Here is a 25,034-nt window from a genome sequence, read left to right on the forward strand (position 1 = left end):
CCTGTTGCTGCATAACAGATGTCAGATGCAAAGATGTTTCTCAACTGAGCAGTAAAGTACATTTCAGTTGAGTCCTAATAATTCATGAGTATAAAGATTCTAATATATCATGGTTAACACCCAGCAGTCACCTACTCCCTGGAAAGTCTACTGCAAAGTGTCAGAGTAAGTCATATATAAACACATTAAATTCCAACAAGTAGCCGCAGAACCACTGAGATCACTGTACCTCAAAATCACTTATTAGTCATCCTAATTTAAGGTAAAACTATAAAAATAAGCCTCTGCCTCATAAGGCTGAGCTATGAATCACCATAATATATGAATCATAACTTCAAATGCAGTAATGAACAGACATGAGAAAATAATACGTTTTTTTCAGGAGAGTGCTGATTATTCCATTTCACAGAAGAATGAAAAAAAAGCAAGTTTCATTATTTTTAGATAATCATTTTAAATTGCAAAGTCCTCCACACATCCAGCCTATTTAAATACCATTTTAACATGTAATTGTTAGAGATATTTCTCTCTGTCTTCTTTTGAAAAAAAACACACCAGTAACAACACCTTAATTTATTTTCCTATTCATTATTCCAAGGGGCTGACACCTGGTGGAGACTATTTTGTTTATATTCCTTCCTATCAGGGTACTCAGCTGGAGGAGGCCCAAGTGAATAATTAACTAATCAGTGGAAACACAGTGCACATCCCAGCACAGAGACCTTGGAATTCCCACCCTGTGACAAAGATAAATTCACATGCAAGCATGAAAAGTCTCAAAATTCTCAAACCCTAAATATGAAACAATAAAATATTTGTTCCATAATTTGTGGCTGTCGATCTTTTATCCATTTAATAGTTGTGGACTAGCCAAACTCTGGTCATTTGAGCTTTTTCTTTGCACCAGAGGCATATTGGCACAGGGAATTTAATAACAGATTCTACCTTACATTTGGTACCATTTCCAGCCCAGTGGAATCCAATCCAGTGACAGCTCCTGAACATACATTATCCTCTTCACAGTGGAATTAACCTTATGCATAGGAGGTTACATACTTAAGATGTAACACTATCCAGCGTTTTCATCACATTCCTTTGAAGTTTGCAAAGCTTTGTGTACATTCTTGATTCAAACTCCAATTCCTCCCCAGAGGAACAGAATATAAAATCTGCTGAATTCTAATCTCTCCTTTCAGGGATAAAGTGTCCAGTGACTGGAATCAAAGGGATTGGACTTAATTTGCTTAGACATGTGCTGACCCTCCCCATGCACTACAGATATCTTAGGCCTTAATATACAGGATATTAGGCTTTCCCCTGTAGGGCCGAGCAATTAGGGGTTGGGCACCAAACTGCATTTTCAGGTTTCTGAATCTTTGACAGATCCAGTCATCATTTTCATCAAGAGAACTTCTGTTTATACCTAAGTTTTTCACTAACTGCAGGGCAGGAAGGTACAGCACAAGGCTGTGCATCTGCAGCTGCTCCCGAGCAATGAATCCCTCGCACACAAAGAACTCCCTTGCACATGTTACCTCTGTGCCCCCATGACATTTTGATTAAAAATGTGACTAATCTTACAAGAAGGCTTGTCCAAATGCAATCAATTATATTTTGCTCAAAATGGAGCTGTAGCACTTCCGTGGAAGAAAAATGAGGGGAGATGCTGGTTTGTGGAGGTTCTGTATTGATGAATGGACAGAGAGCTGGGAGCATACCAACTCCATTACAGCTACAGACAAATTAAAACTAATGCACTTCTTTGTATTTCACGACTTATACCCTTTTTTACCTCAAAGTCTGGCTAAATTGGACTTTAAGTCTTCTGAATTATGTCAAAGATGAACTAATGAGCCCCAAAATTTCCATCATGTACTTTCTTGCCCTTTTATAATATGTTAAAAATATAAAAATTGGAATACTTCAAATAGCACAGAAATATGGAACTTAGTCAACACTTACTAGGTGCCAACAACCAAGGTTTTTAGTTTTACATAGCACCATACTGCGTGAAGTTGAAGCTGATGAAACTACTTCAAGCTAGATAAAAATAATTGATTCACAAATCAAAGTTGTAAAGCACAGTCAGGCTTTTTGCCTCTCAGAAATCATGTTGAACAGGTAGTAACACGTTGCATCTGAAATTCGTTCTCATTTCTTCAAAAGATATATAGAAACTCTACATCCCCCAAAGCTACACTCTACGGCAGCCAGGGCAAGGAATACTAGAAAGGAATAAAAAATAACATAGCAGACTAGAGGTAGGAGCCTAATTTTCTGCTCTGGTACCGTGTAAATGTACTGTTATTTTTAAAGGTACGTCGGTATATAAAGAGGCAGATCCCAAACCTGTGGAGTCTCATTGACATTGTTGGAGTCCTGGATACTTTTAATAAGTAATTTTAATTAATTGATTAATTAATAATTCCCAAAAAGTGTAATAGTAGAAAATTACAAACCTAGATATTTATGAAGTGAAAAAAACCCCCACTATTATAGGCTAAACAGTGGAAATACACAGGGAGTTGTATAAGCCTTCAGAATTCATAAAAATTAAAAAATAAGCCTTACCTTCTAACAACACTGAAAAAAGCAGACTTATTTGAAATCATAAAAAGGTGTGGAATCTTCAAATAATTTTGATTGACATGAAATACACTCCTCTATCTCATATTAATTTCTGGGACAAACCACTGAATTAAATACTCTAACTCTGTATGATTGTAATCCTATGCACAGACTGAAGGTTGAATGCATTTAATTTAACAGTGCACATTTTAGGTTTGTCTGTCTGGTAGAATGTTTAAAAACAGATTACTGTAAGGCTATTTTGACAGGGTTTTTATTAGCTAGATTTGCTTGTGAATAAAAGTTTAGAAATTAATTAGCTTCAGATGAAAGTATCACAGATGATGTATTACAAAAAACATCATAAATCCAGTTCCCTAAATTAAAATACTATATTAAAAAGTGTCAAGAAGCCTGCTTAACTTCCACATATAGATGTATATAAGCATGCAGCAGACTTGTTTATTGAGTATGGCCACCTCTCTCCTTTACTGGCTTGTGTACATTGTTTTTCTGAAACATCTGTGAAGGGCTAGGAGTTGGACTTTGATGTTTCTGGTGGGATATTCTACAATTCTGTGGTCTTGTTAGACAAGGTGACAGCCACAGAAAAAGTGAAGTTTAAAAGCTGGTTTTATCTGTAATGTTTGTTTTCCCTCTCTTAAGGCAGATAATTGATGGTTCAACTCTGAGACACTCCAGGCCAACTGCAGTCCTGCTGCAATGGCAGTGACTGAGCAGCTCAGCCCTTTTAGCCTGAAAAATGCTAATAAAGACAAATCATAAATTATATTCTCATATGTCTTTGACTGTAATAAAAGGAATTTTATTTACATCTTTATTTTGTAAGATTTATAAAAATATATATACTCCTGTAAGTCAGCCCAGTTCTTCAGAAATACCTCACTTCCTATTCCTATACCTCAATTCCTATTCTTCTACAGATTAAATTATTACCAGGATTTCTGACCCAGGAGACACTGAGACCCACCAATGTAAGTGGTTTTCTCTGAAATTCTATTTGCAATGTCATTGTTTTGGCTAAATTATTTGTATAAAGCTGAAAAGAGATTCATTTCCCCTTTAAAACTTACAGCACTCATGGGAGGCAGCTTATTTAGTCTAATGGCACTTACAATTGATATTAAAAGATTATTCTAGCACAGCTTTTTGAAAATCAGGAGCAGTCTACACCACAGAATTGGGAAAGGGCATGAAAGTCCCACATGTGAAATGGACATTTTACAAGAGTGAATTCAGCAAAGATTATCTACAAACACAAAGTGAAATTATTCTCTATTAATTTGCAGGAGTTTCCTTTGAATCTAGAAAGAAATTATTTCTCTTAAATTGCCAGATTACTGGAGAATTAACATTATGTTATTCTTGGGTCAGGCTTTGGTTTTAATTATTGAAAGAGCAAATAATTGGTACTGCTTCCTAATCTACAGTGCATTTTCCATATTGTTTAAGGCTAATTTATACTTTAGTTTAAAAATTTTATGAATCCTGAATTAATAAGGAACTTTCAGCTAAAGTAACTTTGCATTGCACATGTAAAACAGCAGTATTTTGGACCTGTAATATATTCATCAAATATCTGTGGTGCCTGCAGTTGTCATCCATCAGTTCCCAGTACATGATATTTCCAGGGATGTCACATCACTGGGGTACTGACTGGAATCCCTGAGAACTCAGTTTCAGAAGTAAGGATGCAACTTTGAGGAATGATGTTAAAGCATAACTTGTTGATGGTTTCATAGGCTTTTATAATACTCAGGGTGATGCACACACTGAGACCTTGAAGCGTGACTCACTTTATTGGCAGGGGGGATCCTTTGCCCAGCACATTTGGGATTTTCTTTTTAGATGAAAGTGTGTTGGTGCAAAATGAGATATGGCCATTATGTATTTAACCATAAATACTACTACAATTGTGATAACAAATACAGGACTTATTACAGCTCTTCGGATCATTCCTTTTTGTTGAGTACACATAAAATCAATGTATTAAACATAAAGGACTTAAGATCACTTCTCCATTATTTTGGGAGCTCCTTATGCCCTTCTAGAAATGTTGCTGTACTTTAAATTCAGCAAGCCATCGCTTTTTGTCTCTGCTAAATTTAAGCAAGTGGAAAGTAACAGAGAAATTCTACAGTGGCAAAAAAAAAATGTTCTGAATATTTTTAAACTCTAATATCAGAACAGCCTATGCAATATGTAGATTATAATAATTTTTTCTTTATCCCACAACAGTCATTGAAATGAATTCCAACTGGAGATCTGAGAAGCTGGCATAAAGCTATTTTTTCCTCTGGATTCTTTTGTACTGTACACTGAGCTCAACTGAACTAGAGAGAAGAGTTATGCATATTACAGTTGAAAAGAGCTGAGGATACAAAATGCAGATCTTTCTGAGGACGAACATGATCATTCTCTGCATGCAGAATATGAATTTGTCTCCTTTTGGCATTCTTCATATTGAGATTTTAAAGTTTAAATTTTTTATTTTCTTCTATTCACAGCAAGATAACCAAGTCAAGCATCACTCAAAAATTAATAGCAAACCCCACACTTATAAGTAGTTTGAGGACAATTTCACTCATACCCAAAAGATTAATTTGGCAAATTTGGACAAAATTTGATCCTTTTGGACACATTTTGCATCTTTGTAGGTCATCACTGTTATGTTTCCTATTTCCACAACATACATGCAAAATATAAATACTGTAAAAATATCAGCATGAATTTTAAGGTAAGTATGAGATCTGAGAAGGCTCTAAGGCTTCCAGTTATTTTAAAGGAAGGTACATAAGTCTTCACAGATACAGTTCACAGCTGAAAATATCCCCAAACCATGGGTGTTCAAGTTTGGGATACAGCCACTATAGAAATTCTAAATTAACATAGCAGTGTATATTACTAAACTTTATAATTGCACACAAAATCTGATGCTTATGGCTCAAACTACAAAAGAAGTAGCTCTGTACTTGCAAAAAGTTCATATAGTGGAATTTTTAAAGCAATTCCATTACTCTGGAGCTGAACTGTAGCCTGAATTATTTTCTGTGCACATATCCCCCTCTGTTTATTGCAATGAGAGTTTAAGCTTATAATTAACAATTAGGTCTCCGTCCTGTATCTTTGCTAGATGTCCAAGTGTGCCAAAACAAGCAGTGTGATAAGACCAAAATAATATGTGTACACTCATAAAAATAATATCAAGGTCTCTAAATAACGTAAGCACACTGAGTTTTGAAAGGAGTTCAGGCAGCTAATATACAGACACATGCTGCTCCTCAGCAGGAATCCTAACTCTGACTGAGGAACTCTGAGCTCTTAGTGAAGAAAAAGTAGAAGCTGTTATTCAGAATATACAGGCTATGTACCTTCTTATTTATTTGTATTTAGGAAAGACAGTGACCTATGTTTTATCAACCTCAGAGGAATCTTGTGAAGCTTAAATAGAACATGTAAGTTTTTCATAGTCTGCTGATAGAAAACAGGCTGTAAGAGGAACCATAAATTATTCCAAAACTATTATATAGTTGATATATATATCTGATATCCATAACTGATAAATATCAGCTTGTAGTGGGCTCTAGTTAATGAATAACAAAAACATAACAGATACAGTATAATTAAGATGTTCTTCTCTAAAAATGACAGTCCCTCCCCACAAAAAGCTGCAGGTCTCCAGATTTACAAAGCTGAAGTTATGTGAGCCAGTGAGCAAATGTCTGGGTATTTGTATAGCACACTGGGCTTATTCATTTTGACATCTTTTGTTAGGTCTCTTCTCAAAAAATCTGGAGAGAGAACATGTAGCAAAACATATATCAAACATGTGGAAAAGGCAAAAAGTACATATAGAAAATGACTTACCAAAGGGGCTGAGCTAGACACTTAGAGCAAAGCTTGCTGGATGTCCCCATCTTTTATTTTCATAAAAAGAGGAGTGATAAAATGAGAGTTAAAAAACAAGGAAAAACGTCCCAACTTAGGAAAGCAAAAACATTTTAACTAAAATTTTAACTCCAATTCTTTTCATGTAAAGAAGAAAAGAGGAAAGAAATGGGTAAATACAGAACTTTGTAAGAACTTTTCCAATTTCCTATAACTTCCAATTTTTTCCCTTTTGATTCTAATCATCAACATCCACTATGAAGTTATTTACAGTTCCTTACCAGTTATGAATAAAGAATAAAAATAAAAGATTGTGCTCTGAAATATCTATTTACATCAGTATCTCTGCAGACAACATTGTTATTCTTTATTTGAGCTATTTCCAATTCAGATTAAAGTGAAAGTATATCAGTTCCTCACTAGTAATTTAAAAATCCTCCACTCATGTGTGCCAGGTTTATACATTTTGGAACATATGCCAAAAAGTGGATGCTTAAGACAGGATATTTTAGGTAACGGAATTGTGTGAGAAAGAAAATGAATAAAACAATTGCAAAAAATATTTTATTCTTCTGATTGAATTTTTATCTCATCTCATTTTCATGCATTTGCTTTTTGTTTTTTTCTCTAAAGCCAGTGATACTGAATGCTGATAAGATTATGTTAGTGCAGCTCCAGCCCACCACATTATTTAAGAAACTTGCACACATACACTTTCAATAAATAAACCTGTCTTGAGAATATTTCCTAACTGGGCTGAAGGCTCACCTGAATACTATAGAACACCATAGGAAAAGGTGGTTGGTGGCAGATGATAAATCACCTGATTAATTCACTGTTGTTCTTGGAAGCTCTGCCTTAATCCGCTGCCATTCCTGGATATTTGTTGGCCATGCTCCTGTGGCAGTGATCAGCAAAGTCAAAACCAGCACCTTAGAGGCAATCATGGAAAACAAGTTATTGTAACAGTGACAGAGAGATAGGAGAACTAGTGCAGGGAAAGGTTTTCTTATCATTCGATGATAAAACCCATCACACACATAGTTAAGGTTATTGACAGTGTTCTGAGCTTCTAAAAAGCAAAGTTCACTGTCACTCAAACATCTCAAAAACAGGGAGTGAAGAATTACTGCACTTCAGATCTGAATTTTTCAGGTCTGAAAAGGTGGAAGTTGTATTGTCAGGGAAAAGAAAAACAAAGCAACCTTAACTCTGCCCCTTCAAGTGGTCACTTGAAAGAGTCACTGTATTCATTGTTGCAGCACAGGGACATGGAGGGATCTGCTGGAGCAACTTCCCAGAGTTGCAATGAGAAATAAGATCCAAAGACCAGTGTGAGCACTGTGACTGTGATAGGGGAAATTCATCTAAAAACTCTGCTCACCATTTTCCCTCACCAAAGTTCTCTGTGCCAAATGAAACATATATTTAAATTAAATAAATGTAGTTGGATTTTGACATGGATGTGACAAGTTCACTGCTTTCATGAATATTTTAAAAGTGTAAATATTTTAAAAATATTCTTGGGAGATATTTATATATTAAACACATAATGACATTATTACAACTATATAGAAATATCTACTAAGATATCATGTGATCTTCTGTAGTGCTGATTGCAGAAACTGACAGTGATTTTAAATTAATTGAATTGTCTGTCTTGGTGAACTGCAGTATGAAAACCAGTAATCTGTTTTAAAAACTGTTTTTAATGTAAATCACGAATTCAACCAGAAGTATAGGTTTGAAAGGTAGTACTATTGCCAATCCTCCTTAAGTAATCTAGGGGTACACTCGCTCAAATAAAAAAGTTTACAGCTAAACTGGTCACACAATTGGTCAAAATGGCTGAAAACACAGCAAGTTCATGTATTGCTTTATTTAATAAGAACAGAAAAGAGTTTACTTCTCCTTTAAAACATTCTCCTGCGATTAAAGGAAATCACTAAGTGATATGGAACTTACTTTATCTTCCACTCACTCCATATTTTCTGCATTTAGTTTCTATGAACCCCTCAAAGCTGCTTTAAAATCACAGAGTTTCTGTGTTTGAAAGGATTATAAACTTCATGGGTGAGGGATCCCTAACAAACATGCTGGGACGTGTTCTTGTCATGTCACTTCTCCTTATATTGACAAGCTGGTGATGAAAGCTGGATGTACCTTCCCCAGCTCTGATCTACTGCAGTGTCTAAATCAGACACATGAAAGACAGCTCGATATGAGATATAAGTCAAGGTGTGGCAAGACCTCTGAGGATTCAACGAACAAAGGCTTCCTCTTATTCTTAGGTATCAGTGTTTGCAGACATTTCTGCTTTATGTTGAAACACATCCTCTATATCTTGATAGTCACATCACACAGAGCAAAATTCTGGAGCTTTTCTGAATCAATTTTATGAGATCTTCTTCTAGAATAGAAACTGGATTTTATATTATGTGTGGCTGGTTTAAAAAGGTAACAAGCCAGACTTGGGCATAAGCAATACGTCTAGAAATAATATGGAGCAAAATTCTTTTTTTTTTCTACTGGTTGATAAATCTCAGGTAGAACACCACGTGTCAAGAAAAATGATGGAATTCCTGAAGAGACCAATGTGAGAATGAAGAGTGTGAACATGACTTCTCAGAAGGTATGATAGTGAAAAGCATTTTAAAGTCTCATCCATTAAGCTTGTAAGTAATTTTAAAGGATATTTAATAGAGGGACTACACTCAATAGTAGGACTGCTTCCACAAACAAAAGACCTTTGGAAGAACTACAGGACCTATGTGTGCAATGGCATCACTCAGAGACCAGGTGCCCACAACACTTCTTTCCCCTGTCCCATCTGACACCAGCAGCCCACATGGTTATGGGATGAATTCAGCATTTCTAATAGGATGAGAGTCAACAGTGCTAGAAAATCAGATTCACAAAGTATTAATGAATTTTTAACTAGAATTCTTCCCTTCACAGCAGATCAGAAGAAATGCCACCAAATGATATCTTTTGCAGTAGGAATATCTGTGTTTCTGGATGACTTCCATTAGTAGGTTCTGACCACTTGGGATCATTACAGGTTTCATTTTTCATAAGTTTCATTTTTTAGTTTGGCAGGAGATAATAACATCCAGTGAGCTGACCCAGCCTCAGATAATTACTATCAAAATTGGCCCTGCAGCTTCAATCGGAAAAAGTTTTCTTCTTCGCTTCCTGCCTAAAACTACTGTGCTGCATGGGTGCATTTCAGCAGTGGCCCAAATAATTACAAAAGAGTGTAAGTCAAAGACTGAAGAATTAATTTGCTGCAACTATCTCTATTTTTCCTGGCAGTGAAATATTAGTTATTATGCTGTGTTTACATTTGTACTTGCATTTACTTTGATGACTGATCTCATAATCTGAGACTATAAAAGCCAGTGTTTAGTAGCAATTTAGTAGTCACATAGTACAATCTACTTCCACTTTTAGGGTTAGGTCATCATCCCAAAGTTAATGAATATATTGCCCCGACTTAAGTTGATACTGAAACAAGACAAAGAAGTTGAAATAATAATAACTAAATAATCATAACTAAACAGAACTGGAGTTATTTTAAAGAGGTTTTAAGACATCTATCTGAGCTTTACCCCCAGTGGACTGCCCAAGGCAGGATTTCCAGAAAAAATGGTGACAAATTTCTTGAGATTTCTGGGTTAATTGAGCATGAAAAGCATTCCCATGTGGTCCAGGAAAAAGAAATGTCATTTCAGCAAACATTTTCAAAAGTATTGTCAGTATTTGAGGACTACTGGTAAGGAAATTTCTGAATTCTTCAGGATGTGTAACCTTTCTGTTACCTGAGGGATGAGACAGGTGGGGAGCATTTATAAGCACAAATCACATCAACCACTTTTTTTGTCCCAAAGTCTGAATGATTATTTCACTAAAAAAAAAATCTTTAAAGACACAGAATGATTTAAATATTTAAGAAGGAACACTAGAATACCTACCACATGCTGTATCACAGCCAGAGTATTTGGTCTGCAGGTCAGAAAAGAAAACCTGTAGAAAAAAGCTTGCTGAGAAGATATTTTCTTATTCAGGTACTAAGTGTGAACACGTTATTTAAAATGTGTTTGCTGTGGCCCAAAGAATCTTTTGCATCTCACAGTTCTTTCTCAACAGAACACTTTCAAAACTCTCTAGAAGAAATTGCTGAGTATCACTGAAGTTCCTGATGGAACCACAGAAATAATTACTCAACCGAATCAGAAGATTGCTGAAAAATAAAAATGGAGTGGAAACAATGGCTTGGAAACAAAAGTAATGAGTCAGTCTGAAACCTTAATAACTTGATAAGTCTTGGAAAGAAAACACCTTGACTAGAATGAAAAAAAAAAAAAAAGGGTAGAAAAAAAAATAGTTCTTGGTCATAACATCCCTACAATCCAAGGCAATGCAGGGACAGATTTGGATTCCTTTTTTTTGAAAAGGTTCACATGTATCCTTATTCAGACAAAGTTCTCTGTCATTTCATCTGAACAGATACTGCACTACTAAAATATTTTCTGGAACTCACTGTTGTCTGCTTTGAAGTAAATATTAAAACGCTTTGCAGATAGCTTGCAATCACTGTTGAATTTCAATTGCTTTCCTATCCAGGCAATCCAGAGTACTCAGAAGGCCAGTGGAAAATTCAGGGAAGAAAAGCAGTTTTGCACAGCTCATCCTCAGTGTTATCCCACAGGGATTTCTTCAGGATACTGTACAGCTTGCACAGGGTGATCGAAACATCACAGAATGGTTTTAGTTATGCCAGTGATTTTCAATAAACTAACTTTTGGAAGAGATTAAAATTGGAGATACTCATTAGAGATGGCTAAAGAATTGTTGAAGAAATTGGAAGGGACCCACAATATCATTTCCATATGTCTAACTCTTCTACTTACACACTTGGGAATCACTTGAAATCATAGTACCAGGACATAAATGGCCTTCGGGATCCAAACTACTTGCTTCTCAGAAGAAATCCAGCTATAAAGAAACTACAGTAGATTCTGAACATTAACAGAAACTGCCTTTTTTTTTTTTTTCCAAGAAGTTGTCCTACTTCAGTGCATTTATCACTTCCATAATGGTAAGAAATTTAAGGGCAGAATGGCAGGCAAAGTTTTAATTTTAAAACCAAAATAAAGGTCATACAGGAACTTACAGTGTGCTCAGAAGAAAAAAATGTGTCCAGAAGATGACTTCCACTTAGGAATTTTTTTTCTGGATAACAGAAAAAGAGAACTGGAAAAATATAATCTTGGCAAACTAGGCTCACACTGAAGATAGAAGTTTTCAAAAAGCTCTGAAATTTACAAAGAAAGACAGAGAACATCTTTTTTTTCTTATATTCATAAATATTATCGTTACATTCCTCACTTTAAAATAAATACTTAATTGTGTGCCTCCCAGAACTGGAAAATCTACCAGGAAAAAAGAATGTCTTCCAAAGCATGGTCAGTCTGTGCGAGCTCCATGAACTGCCTCTCCCATTTATATCAAAGTTTGCAGGTTTTACAAAAGCCATTTTTCTGTGCTGCTAATTTAACTTTCAGTGTGTGATGTCTTGGGTGTATTGATAATCCATATTTTCTTCTCTTTGTTGTATAACAGGAATAAAACATATACTGCTTTTAAAATCCTTTTCCACGTTACTCTCAGCAAAGGAATCTTCATATTTCTGTAAGATGATTCTTCTTTCAGAGAGCAGGACAGAATTCATGAGGTGCATGAGCAGCTCTCAACACCCCAAGAAAGCTGTTAACAATTTTTGGCAAGAGTAGATTCTATCCTGAATGAAGTATGGGCCAAGAAATCTTGAATTGTAGTGCTGATAAGTAAGTCTAGCCCATAATGGACTCATTTTTTGGTCCTCAAAAAGATAAAGGGCTGTTCTCTGGGACTTTTTTGGCAAGCTGCAATGGAAAGGTATTTTGGCAAGGACACAAGACACACTTGAATGCTTATTCAGTCTGAACATACCTGGAGATAAGCAGTATCCATCTCCCAAAGAGGTCTTTATTCATTGCTATCAAAACATATTTGGCAAAAGTTCTCAGTTTACTTCAAAAGTAATGAGGGCTAGAATATATTTGAGATGAGGAATAAATTAGCTCAGACATGGCTTTTTTTTTTTTTTTTTTTTCAATTTTAAGCACTTCATTTATGAAGGGATTTTTATCAACTGTAATTCTTTTCCTGGTTCTGACTCGGTTATTGAGACAGGCAGGATGAAGACAAGAGACAGGAATTCCTTGCTTGCCCCAATCAGGACTCCGAAAGAGAAATGAAGTTCACCCTGGAGATTTCTGTGCTACAGCTCGTGAGACGGATATTAAACACATACACACAAAAAATTCTCAATAACAAAGGCTTAGCATTCCCATTCTTATAGAAATGAAAGGATCATTCCAAAGCCCTGACAACTGGTGAGAACATTGGGTATGGCCTTTTAAATGGATCTTGTGCAGAAACAAAGTACATCATTTTCAACTGAAACCAGCTGCTTGAGTCTAAAGGATGACATTTTAGTTTTAGCACGTGCTTTTAACTAATTTGAAACCATTTTGTTGCAGTGCTGCTATATTTTTTGTCTAAGCCAAAGACTAACTATACATTTCATACACATAAGAAGGGATAGGTCCTCTCCAACAGCCACTGTTGGTGGTTAGGCTGGAGGGGGAAACAAAGGGGAAGAAACCAAATCAACATACTTGGAAAAAGAAGCAGAATCCACCTCCTTGATTCTAACTTTGTGCCCTGTGCACTCCAAAAATTTATTTTCAGGGCTGTTCCTTCTTGGAATGAGTCTGCTTGTGTAGAAAAATTTTCCCCAGTTAAAATATATTTCTTATACAATGCTTATAATTCGCAGTCTGTTTCATTATCAGAAGTTTACACTTATAAATTCAGTTCCAATAATGAAAGTGATGGTGGGTGTTTCTCTCCTGATTACTAGCATAAAAATAAATAACTCCATTTCAAAGTGACATGAAGAAATAAGAGTCAAATTTCTGTACAAGTCCAGAGATGCAGCAATTCTGCTTCACTGTTGTTGTTTTGGGTTGGTCTGACTCCTGGAACAGCACACATTCCATGAATCACAACAAAGGACCTCACTGTCCTTCACCACTTCTGTAACACTGACCTTTTGAAGAAAGAGTGGATGAATCTGTCCATTTGTTGGAAGTAGATTCGGCACCACTATTTCATTTTTGCAATTTCTGTCAACATATCCCATCTCGTTCCCTGGAAATACAGGGGTTTTTATGGTGTTTTTGCAAAAAGCGTCTTAGACAGCCTGTAAAGAATCTAAAACTCTTATCTTGTTTTAAAATACAACTTTGATGCTTCAATGGTAAGTTTTATTAAAGTATTTAATTATTTCAGGTAAATCTGATGAAAATGAAATATAAAAGATAAGGGCTTTTTGCATTTTCTGGAGAAAACATCCAGCTAAGATGAAAAAAAGTGCTTCCCTTTGTAAATTTGATAATAAAATACCCTTTCCTTCTTTCATTAGTAAACCATAGCAGTGCACTTTTTCTTAACACTTTTTAACCTTAAATTTTTTATGAAAAGGATTTTATAAATGTCATGGACAGCTGGGACCAGCTGACAGCAGGAATAATGAGAGATGGGTGCTACTATAGAAGCTCTTGCATGCTGCATTGCTGGTGTATCTTTAGCATGACCTATGGCACCTCTGCTACGGAGTTCTGGGTCTCCAAAATACAAGACAACAAAAGGAAGTGCTATTTCAGTTTAAAATATTTCTTCACAGCACTGACCAGCACAAATACAAAAAGGGTAGTTGGTGACCTATGGATGTGCTGCAAAGCTAATCTGTCACCAGCAGAGATGAAAAAAGCCATCAGAGCACCACAAGCAAAAAATTATATCCTCTGTTTTGTAGAGAGCTGTCCTTAATAGAACCAGACTGCTGGGAGAGATCGCCGTTGTTTCTTGGTGTTAGTGTCTCCTTCAACAAAAATAAACAGTAATAACAGAGGCAGCAGCTTTGTTGCTGAAAAGCACACAGGATCTCAAGGGGATTTGGGAATTAAGATGTCTTTAGGAGGTCTTCCTAAAACATAGTGGCTCTTGAAAGCTCAACAGTTTTTCAATACGGGAGAACTCAAAATAGAGGCATAGAAATTATTTCTAGATATACTTCAAAAACCCCTCACACAAATAAAAACACGCCCAATATTAAGAAGCAGCTGTCCTTGCTGTTTGTATTTTTTTAAACATTCTTTTGACTGTTGTCATGATGCATCAACAGTGCTCAAGTGAATCAGTCAAATGAAATATTCAGTGACCACTACTGCAATCAAAGAATAACATAACACAGATAGTAAAAGAATAGGAAGTAATACAGTTTAATTTGAAATTTTAGAAAGCCTTGTTTTGTTTTTACAGAATATATAAATTCTGTGCCATCTCTGGAAAACATCCAAGAATTACTAATAAGCATAAGAATTACCAAGCAGATAAGAGATGTTCAGATAAATATTGGAGGATCTTGGTGTGAGCGGTGGATGGTGTTGGGTCTCCTTCTTGCAGCACAGAACAGCTCTATTGTTCAGAGATGGCAGAAAAGAGGAAACACTTTCACAAGATTGCCAATCTGGATGAGTGCTCTCCCTAAGGAAAAAATGTCATACAGATTCGGGTACTGCACCTGATTCACTTCTGATAAAAGCAAAAGAGGAAGCCAAATGTATAGACCTGTGGGCTGGGACACAAATGCCCAAAGAAAGCTTCATCTGGAAAATGCCTCCCTGATGCCCAAAGAAGAGCAAAGCAAACTCTCGATGAACAGTCATAGCAGCAAAGAACTGAAAGTGGCTTGGTTTTTTTCACTGACTTTTGATCAAGACAGCAACTTAAATAAAACTGTACTAAACTTATTACCTTTTCTATCCCGTTTAATATGCACAATGTGATCTCAGTATTGACAATTTCTCTTTAGTGTCAGCAGAGTATTCTTCACAAAGCGATTGGCCAACATGTTCAAAAAGAGTCCAGAGTGATGCAAATGCATTTGATGTGGGGATCTGTGTTATTTTGCCATCACTGGAGAACTTGCAGTACTACAGCTCCTGATTGTTTGATCACTGCTCTGGATACCACGGAGCATAATTGATAAATGTCAGATCTGCTTTGTACATCAAGAGTTTTTACTGTGAAACATTGCTCTTTGAGCTCAGGACAAGAGTTAATTAAAAAGTTGGTACCAAAGATAACATCCTCAGCAGGGAACATCTATTGATCTCTTCAGCAGCGTAAGCGAGAGACAGATATGAGATTATAAAATGTTCTCATAGAACAAGGCTGATTTCCACAACTTTTCCCTATCTCATAAGCTCAAAAAAACCCATCAAGCCAATACTGCTGTTTCTCCAAATTATACTGTCCCTTTTCAATTTCCACATAAAATTCTCTTTTTTTAAAAAAAAAGTTTATCTACTACTTTACTTCTACAGTTCTTAATTTCAATTAAAGATTAGAAATGTATTCAAATGTATTAAATTATCTCTGCCTTATACTTCTTCCTGCAGTTAATACTTGGAGTCCTGACACACTATTACATACCTGAACCTTGCTTTACTTATCCTATTCTGCTGCTTAGGAACTGAAAAAGACAAGTAGAAATAATAGCAAATTCTTCTGTAGACTGCGCTATTTTATTTTCAGGAGCAATTTCTTGACATTCTTCTACTCATTAATATTTTTTGCAAAACTCCGTAAGTATGGATTGTTCCCCCAGCATGTACTACTTTTGAATTTGGGAACTTCTCCTTTTGCACTTTTTAAAAACAAAAATTAGGCATTGGTTTCACTGTTTCTGTGATTTAAAGTTTGAAAGAGCTGCAGAACTACTCCAGTGGGGCTTTGAAACTCATGGATTGCACGACTGAGATTGATCTCTCCATTTTTTAAGGTTTATAAAATCCTGTATGATGTTCTGAAAAAGAAAGCTGCTCTTGTCTTGTGGTCTCATGGTGACCTCACTGCTTTTTCATCACACTTAGGAATATCCAGGACTACAGCCTGGTATGTTTCATGGACCCTCACCAGGTTTCATTTCTCCTTTTCCTTGGTTCAGACACAGGCTCCGTTCACTCCTGTGGGATCTGGTCCCACTCAACAGCCTGAGGTTTATCTACTTTTTTGTTTGAAACACCCTCAGTCACACACTGCCTGCTCATTCCATTCCCTCAGACTCTTTAGGAAAGCTCAATTTGAGAGAAGTCTTAGACCCTAGTTTCCAGATATTTTCCAATTTCATTTTATTATGATTACCCAGTTATAAACCACACATGCCAAGAGGTTGTGCAGTTATTAGGAACACAGTTATTAAGTCTGTCAATTAAGTCTGGCAAAGAAAGTCCTAAAGATGGTAATTTTCTCTGTGTGTTCGAACTTCAAGAGTTATAACAAATGCTTTTACTTTCTAGGTCAATCAAGTTGAAGTGAGGTGGATCAGGATAAAAAATTAATCCACGTCGAGGGAGAGCAAATACTGCCTTCTGATACAGTTCTATTATTCTCTTGTTTTAAAGCCTGTTGGTATATTCTCAGAAACTAAAATAAAAGATATGGGTGAGAGAGACCTGCCAATTTTTAGACCTTGCTTTCTACACTGACCCATCTTGGTATGAGCAGTGAGGTGCTCTGTTCTCTTCTCTGGTAAAAAACACTGCTAAAAGCCTCCTTTTTACAGCATATTGTAATTATTTCACAGGGCAGGATCTTGGAGCAGCACCATGGCAGGTTAGTACTTATATTAATCTAAATTAAATTAGTTATTGGGCCTTCCAGCTGGAAATCTTTATTATCAAGGACTTCCTGTTGGAATTATGGTGTAATTTAGAAGAAAAACCAGCCCAGAGCATTAAGCTTGTTGGATATATCAAGGCCACGTCAGAATGGGGAAGGACTGATCAGCCCTGAACATGGCTAGGGGATAAAACACAGTAAAATTGATCTTTCTTAGAACTCAGTCATTGTATATTCATGGAATCAGGGTAAATGGATCAGCACATTTTAGGATCAAGATTGTTACCCAACCTGACTTGACTCTTTTTAATGAGTTATTTCAAATTGAACAAAAATCTAAAAATATAAACACTCACATACTTAAAAAAAAAAAAAAAAAAAAGGAAAAAAAAAAAGAAATGGACTGTTTGCTGCATCAAAAATAAATTGACAAACCCATTTTTAGAATCTTCTAAATATTGAGGAGACCCTTATGATTTTCAGACAGGGTAAAGTAAATCTTGCATGGTATGTGAAAAGATAAGTGGGCAGAGCAGCTAAAGGGCCACTTGGAGAGAAGCAAAAAGTAGTCAGTGTTAGTTCAGTCATGGCCTGAAAACTTGTCTTTTTCTACATATCAAATGTATTATGCTAAGAGGTAAACTTAATCAAAATTTGTCTCATAGTTTTCTACTATCTCTTGTTATTACTAAAAAAGATAGTTAAGTGATTTCAAGGAATTCCCACTCTGTTTGCAAGTATTTATCAACATGGTCACCTTTGCTACACGTTTTCTACGTCCTCTCAGGCAAGATTTTTTTTTCAAGGCTGAATCTCTTGGAAAACTTTCAACAAAATACAATCTTTATAGAGTGTGTTAGGATTTTTCTAGTCCTCCTGTCAATGCTCTCAATTAGAGACCATAAATAATTCCATTTTTATTATCTTCCTTCTGCATTTTTTAATTCCCTAAGGCTCTGTTTTGAGTTCTAAGCTTTTGTGTATTTACATGCATCCCAGGGGTGTTATTTTCCAACAACCTTACTTCAGTTTTCATTGTTATGCAGATGATGTAAAAAAAAAGGTTTTGGCATTTTCTCTGATCACTCAAAAACTATCTGGGCTCATACTTTTTCTTTAAAGCTCTGCCATCCAGCTCATCTGTTTTGGTTTTTTTTTTTCTCTGAAACACTGATAAGACTAAAACCCTTTTTTCCACCTTTCTTCGGTTCATAGTTTTTTTCCTTCTCTACTATTTACAGTTCTTATGAATTAATATCAATTTAAATAGTATTTCAGCCCAGGAATACCGAATTTTCTGGTTCCAGTTCACCTTTTAAGTCACCAGATAAAACATATTGCATTGCACCATCTCAGCAAACACTTTAAATAACTCTCTGACACACATTTGAAGGTGCTGTTGCCATCATTCCTTTGCAAGATATAAAATGGAGGTGATTATTTTACTCATGTCTTGGTAACAGAACAGATCCATGGATTGCAACAGATCAGCTGCACATATTAGTCACACTGACATCTATTGATGTCAGTTCAGTACATGCTATCAGAAATTCCATCAGCCTTTGCCTTGAGTAATATTTGAGTAGATACACGAAGAGGTCATGAAAATAAGTAATTTCTATTTGTCACAGAAATCCCAGTTAATTATTTGCCCCCTCATTAAAGGTACAATCCAGCTTTGCCTTCCAGAGATAACATAAAACCCTTAGAAATCGTAAACGTGTTATCACTAATAATAGGCAGTTTCCTTTTTCATCTATCCACATAGATTTTATGTTAAAACCTAATCCTAATCACTACACATGATACTTTTCATTTAAATAACCCCACATATACAGGTATGTTTATGTATAGATTTCTAATAATAAAGGGTGAGATCAAGCATTAAGGAAAACTCAGAGAACTACATATAAAAAAGAGCACTCTCCCCATTTTCTCTCTCTGTTGCACAATATTTTCATCTGTTTACAGCTCACAGTGCATTAATGATAAAATAAAATAAAAAGCCTAACAAAATAAAAAAGTAGAGGTGCCTACTCTGAGTTGTGCATGGATTGTTAAAGAACACAAAAGAAAAATACCTAAGTGCATCTGTTATGGCAAATCCATTTCATAGAATAAAATTCTGTACCAGACACTATTACAAGGGGTATTCAGAAATGCAATAATGTTTTAAACACCAGGATACACCATAAAGTATTTCAGAGAAATTTAATCCAGCCATAATACATAACTGGATAAGAAAAGCTAACTGTGCATATATAATCAATAATGTGGTATCTGCCAGTTTAATAGGATATATAAAACCTTTACATTCCCTTCCAAAGTCTCACTTACAAAAAAAAAAAACAAAAACAAAAAAAAACCCAACAAACAAACTCAGCCACTTTCTTGCTGAGCTTAACAAAGTGGTCATTAAACACCTTAAAGTTAGAAAGATGCCATATTTCACATAATGTAAAATAATTACTGAATTACTCTATTTTTCAGAACATCCCCCCCAACACAATTTGATTGAACATTATTATAAAATGGCTTTTGCAATTAAACTTACTGCAACAAAGAAGTAATTTGCAAAGGCTGATAGAAATACACAGGCATTTTTCTTTTGCCCCTAAATTGGGTTCATTACACAGCTCTAGTTACCATCTGGGAAAACCTCAAAACTCTCCACATCTTAAGATGTAGAACTTATTATAAGGCAAATTTAATTATTTAAAATATTGTCTTACAGGACCTCTGCCCCCAGAAGAGTTCTACAGGAGCAAAAGTCAAGGAGATAAGACTGCTACATTCCCCTGGCAGTGCTACACCTCCAAGCTGGTACCTTTCGAGAGGAAGAACATCAGCAGGCTCCAGTTCTACAGGTCCAAGGTGCAGGTTAATCAAACCAAAGTTCATGCAATTCACAAGCCCTATTCCTAACAGGAACAGTGGCCAACAGCTCCTTTCTCTGAAGGACTCACTCCAGTCTCATAAATTCCTGAGAGATACGGTGTGTCTGCAAATACATTTTCAGAAAAAAAAAAAAAAGATTAAAGTGTACTCCCTGTGATAAGTAAGACAGGAGATACACGGGGTGCCCTTCAACCCAAACCATTTGAGAGTTCTATCATCCTCCCAAGGAACCCAAATCAGAGACATCACTGAATGGCCTTGACACTCATCTGGGGATCTGCTAACCCCACTGTCCCTTACTGCTCCATGGACATGCTTGCATGGAGAGTAATCATGGTTTAGGAATGGTCCTGAGGAAAAAAAAAACAAACATATTTATAGTTTTGTGGTAAGAGGACTTAGAGGATTTAGGAATCAGGGCAATTTGTGTCACTTCTTTTTGATTTCTGTAGCTAACAGTTCATGTCATGTCATGTGGCTGCTGGACAGGAATGAAGTCCAGCACATAAAAAGGCAAAGAACTCCAGCACACTACACTCTGCTGCAAAGAGATGGTTCATTTCTGATAAACTTGGACTCCAGCACAATAACACCAGTGGTAATAATAACTATTATGATGATGATGATAATAATATAAATAAAATGTTGCATATATAAAATCTAATATAGAGATAAATAAATAAATAAATGCATAAATACATAAATAATGGAAGAAATATCAATGAAAGTGTTTGCAAGTGGCAAAGAAAGGGTAGTGCAGGTCATCTTAAATTGGATGTAATCAGTTAGTGTCTCTAAAGTGAAGAACAAAAAAAAAAAAAAGATAGTCTAATTAGAGGCTATGTTTTGGTGGTAAGGACATGGAAACAGATGGGCTCTGGAATCCCTGAGATCTCCATCTCAGGTTGGAGAACTGACAGGCAATCATCCAGGCTTTTAATTGTCAGCAAACCCTAACACAGTTTGGCCAAGGCCAACTAAGACACTGGCACGAAATGTCTAAGCATGGTTTAGGGGATTGTAAGGGCTAAAAATAATTCACAGTTGGTAATATTGGTCAGGCAATTCTGTTTCTAGAGGAAGAGAGTTTGGCCATCTGGAAGTAAGCCATGAAGTACCATTTCATCTCAGGGCCAGACAAGAGAGCCTGGCTTATCTTACCTATTAGTACAAATGAAGTTTCTAAAATCCTTCATAGCCTGATTTTCCAACAGTTGTATGATATGTCTGATGCTGTTCACTAAGATGCAATCATAAAGCAACATTAAAAAGAAACCCATTAGGTGAATTTTGAGAAAAAATTATGAAGTGGGATTTATTTATAAAATTACCTTGATTTCCTCCTCAGTTTCTTCCTTCCTCCCTTAATTGATCAACCAAAGTTCCTGTTGTTGCTGTTTGTTCAGAACCAAAGCACATTACACAGTTTCCTTCTGTATATGTTGAGGTTTTGTAAATATATGGGCAAATATACTTTTAAATGGAAAACATTAACAAAAAGAGGAAACCCACATCTAGCCCTGATAGTAATATGTGAGCCTAATATTGTTATAAATGAAACTATGGGAACAGCAGAACACAGAATCTAACACAGTGTGTTTAAAATCTGGATTTTTATTCTTTTAATGATGTGTTCATTGTGCTTGCAGATCTTGGCAAATTATGCCATCAAAACTAATAATGTAAAAAACCGTCATTACTTTGAGAAGTTTAGTTTAAAACAGAGAAGACAAAGAAAACTATAGATTTATATTTTCCTTTGAGGGGGGCCTGTGAGCTACACAACACTGTTGAAGCTATGTCACAGTCACTTTTTCTTCTAACATCTTAAGTGACTGGCTGAAAGAAGGGCAGCTGGAATTAAATCTCCTTGGTTTTGTTCAGCTGGGCCAGGCTGTCATGTCATGGCAGAGTAACTCTGAGTGATCCATGAGCATACTTCCTGCTGTTATGAATAGCAACATGGCACCAATGAATTCTTCTCACTCAGTTGACTCTGAGTTGAACACATTAAAGGCTTATAGAGGAAGAAGCTGTGTCTACCTGAATGTCCTGGGACTCCTGAGACTCCTACACTGAGGTACACAGCACACCAGGTTTCAGTAGAGTGTGAGGATAAGAAGGCACCAAGAACAAGGGCAGTTGTCGGAAAAGCAGCCTCAGGCAAAAGTCCTGCCTGTCTCCTGGAAAGACAGACATGACAGGAGTCCAAAACATTATCCCAAAAATAGTATAGAAACACGCAAAATTTCCCATTAAATCTGAGTGAGAAACACTGCTTTTGTTAATAGCTTTTTCCTGAATGGAAATTGCATAATTTGTACCCTTTGTTTGGGACAATAATTAATCCTGTGTAAGTGCATTCAGGAGAGACTTCATTACAATTTAAGTTCCCAAATATCCTGGAAAGCTAACCTCTACTGAGGGCCCTGCCTGTGGGGCTGAACTTCTCAAGAGGACTGTGAAAGCCTGGAATCCCACTCAGCTGTCTCTCCACAGACAAACTATTTAACAAGAGCACATAATATCATCTTTAATGGAAGATCAGTAGTTGGCCAACAGTTTCCAAAGGGGGGACCAAAAGTGGGAGGTGAACAGAAATACCTGACAAGCAAACTCCTCTACTTTCAACTACAGCACTGGTCACATGCCAAGCCAGAAACCTGCACTGTTCCTTGTCCTGGAATCACACTCAATACAGACATTTTGAAGTGAATATCGCATTCTTCTTCAGGAGATTATTTTCTTTCATACCTAATCTCTCTTAGTTAATCATATGTATCTCCATCTTGATTTCCAGTTATTAAGAAAAAAAGAGTGATGAATCAATAACATTTTCTACAACAGTACTGCAAACCTCCAAACATCCAGATAGACTTTATACTGCTTTTTTATTATAAAAGAAAGAGGTATCTGGAGTTAACAAGAGGTAGATGTCTTACAGATTTTTTGATATATTTCCACCTATTCAAACATTCTGAGTTCACAGAGTCAGCCAGAAGCAACATGGCAAAGAGAATTAAAGAGGATATTTATCTTTTCTTTCAAGATCACAAAAAGGGACAATATTCCACTATCAACATATTGCTCAAGTCTGCATTACCAAAAATGCAGGAGGACATCAAATACTTCTTTTCTGCAGGATTATCTGTATTTTCTTTATAGGCAAATCCCTACTGTATCTAGTTTTATGCTCTCCAGAAGGCTGCAGTTCACCTTTCACACAAACATAGCAAGATATATTTAATCTTGTTCTCCCCAGAATCAAGAAACAGTGCAAATCTCTACACCCTTCATAAATTGTTTGTAATGGGCTTGTTTAGCTCAATTGTTTAGCTAATTCCATTTTCCTTCACTCCATTAAAGGTTTGAGGTTTGCCATATCAGCTAGAGATTCTAGCTGGAACAGTTTGAAGGGTTCTTCATAATGCAGAATGAAAACTGGTTTCCTGTCAGATGGAGCTACCAAACTGCTGGATAGACAAGATTTTATTCTTCAAAAAATCTCCAGTCTGAAGCTTCAGGAAACACTTCAGATCTGTGCAGCCAATAGAGCCTTTAGGGAGATCAGTTAAACATGGAAAGCAAAAGGTCTGATGTATTATTTATGAACTACAGAAAACACAAAGAGCACTAAACTCTTATCACCTGCAAGAGGACTAGATGACTGTCATGGATAATCTGACTAACAGTGAGGACACAGAAAAATATTTATCATTTTTATGGATTCATTTACTATTTATGAATTTAGGTTGTAATATACCTGGACAGAGCAAGGCAAAAATGGAGCCAGGCACAAAGTGGGATTCTACAGAAATTCCTCCACAAGCTCCTGACTCCTCACACCTACAGTTCCAGAGAGGCATCCCTTCCCAGCAAACTGCTGCTCAAAATAATCCATGTAAAACAATGCAACAATTCTGCAAATTAAACCAAATTACAATGGGACTAAACTCATTTGTAGCTGTGTCTCTGTTTTGAACAAGATTTTGACAATAGCTTTTCAAAACTAAAAAGCCAGAACACAACCCACCCATTTTATAGCCTGTGCTGAAACAAAACAGAGCAAAATAATAATAAAAAACAACCCAACAAACAAACAAAAAATCACAAAACCAATACAATGAATAACATTAAAAGCTCTGTTATAACTTAATGCTTTGAAATCAGAAGGTGTCTTTACAGGAGATCTGATGGGTTATTCTTTATGTCATTCACCTCATTGGTGAGGCTTAATTACTGCCTTACTGTACAGCAAAACTGTATCCACTAGCCATTCCAGCAGAGAGCCACAAACTATACCTTAGTCTTATCTAAAAAGAAAAAAATTACACTAAAAGACCTTAATCTGCATCCTATCACTTGCTTTTTTTTTCCAGGACAGCCACAAGAGTTGGACAGCTAATTCAAAATACCCTTATAAACAAACTACATGGACACAGAGACTATTTTCGTCTTCCATCACATTTTTCCTTTGTGATCTTTCTCCTGCACCAGCTAGGGATTTCCAGGCAGAAGCATATACTCAGTAAGTTTGTTTTCTAAGTCTAGATACTTAAAAGAAAAAAGAAAAAAAGGAATCCAGATGGCACAGATGTCAATGTCAAAATCACAATCCTTTCAATAGTTCTTCATCCAAGGTCTTTTTCATACTCTTTTTCATATCTTTTCACGAATTAATGCAATGTCACGTTGCAGTGTTTCATCTCCAAAGATTGTCCTTCAATTCGAATGATAATGTGAAAAACTTGCAAATTACTATAGAAAAAAATGTTTCTTTTGGCATTTGCCATATCTTTGACATTGCAGGAAGGTAACACTGACACCATGTTAAAGGTTATACCCCACTGAACAGCAGTAGA

The 25,034-nt window shown here is 36.1% G+C and overlaps 1 long non-coding RNA gene across 1 annotated transcript in view; it reads right to left on the bottom strand.

The window, feature by feature from the left end:
• Positions 1–20,200, bottom strand: part of LOC126637425 (uncharacterized) — a 31,164-nt gene extending 10,964 nt beyond the window's left edge. The window contains exons 1-3 of the long non-coding RNA XR_007628322.1: positions 20,102–20,200; positions 7,301–7,409; positions 6,457–6,506 (exon numbers count right to left, since the gene is read on the bottom strand). This is a non-coding gene — a long non-coding RNA (uncharacterized LOC126637425). The remainder of the gene's footprint in view (positions 1–6,456; positions 6,507–7,300; positions 7,410–20,101) is intronic.
• Between the last annotated feature and the right edge of the window lie 4,834 nt (positions 20,201–25,034).

This window comes from Myiozetetes cayanensis, unplaced genomic scaffold, assembly GCF_022539395.1.
Source record: "Myiozetetes cayanensis isolate MyiCay16 unplaced genomic scaffold, myiCay2020 scf15, whole genome shotgun sequence".
NCBI classification, from domain to species: Eukaryota; Metazoa; Chordata; class Aves; order Passeriformes; family Tyrannidae; genus Myiozetetes; species Myiozetetes cayanensis.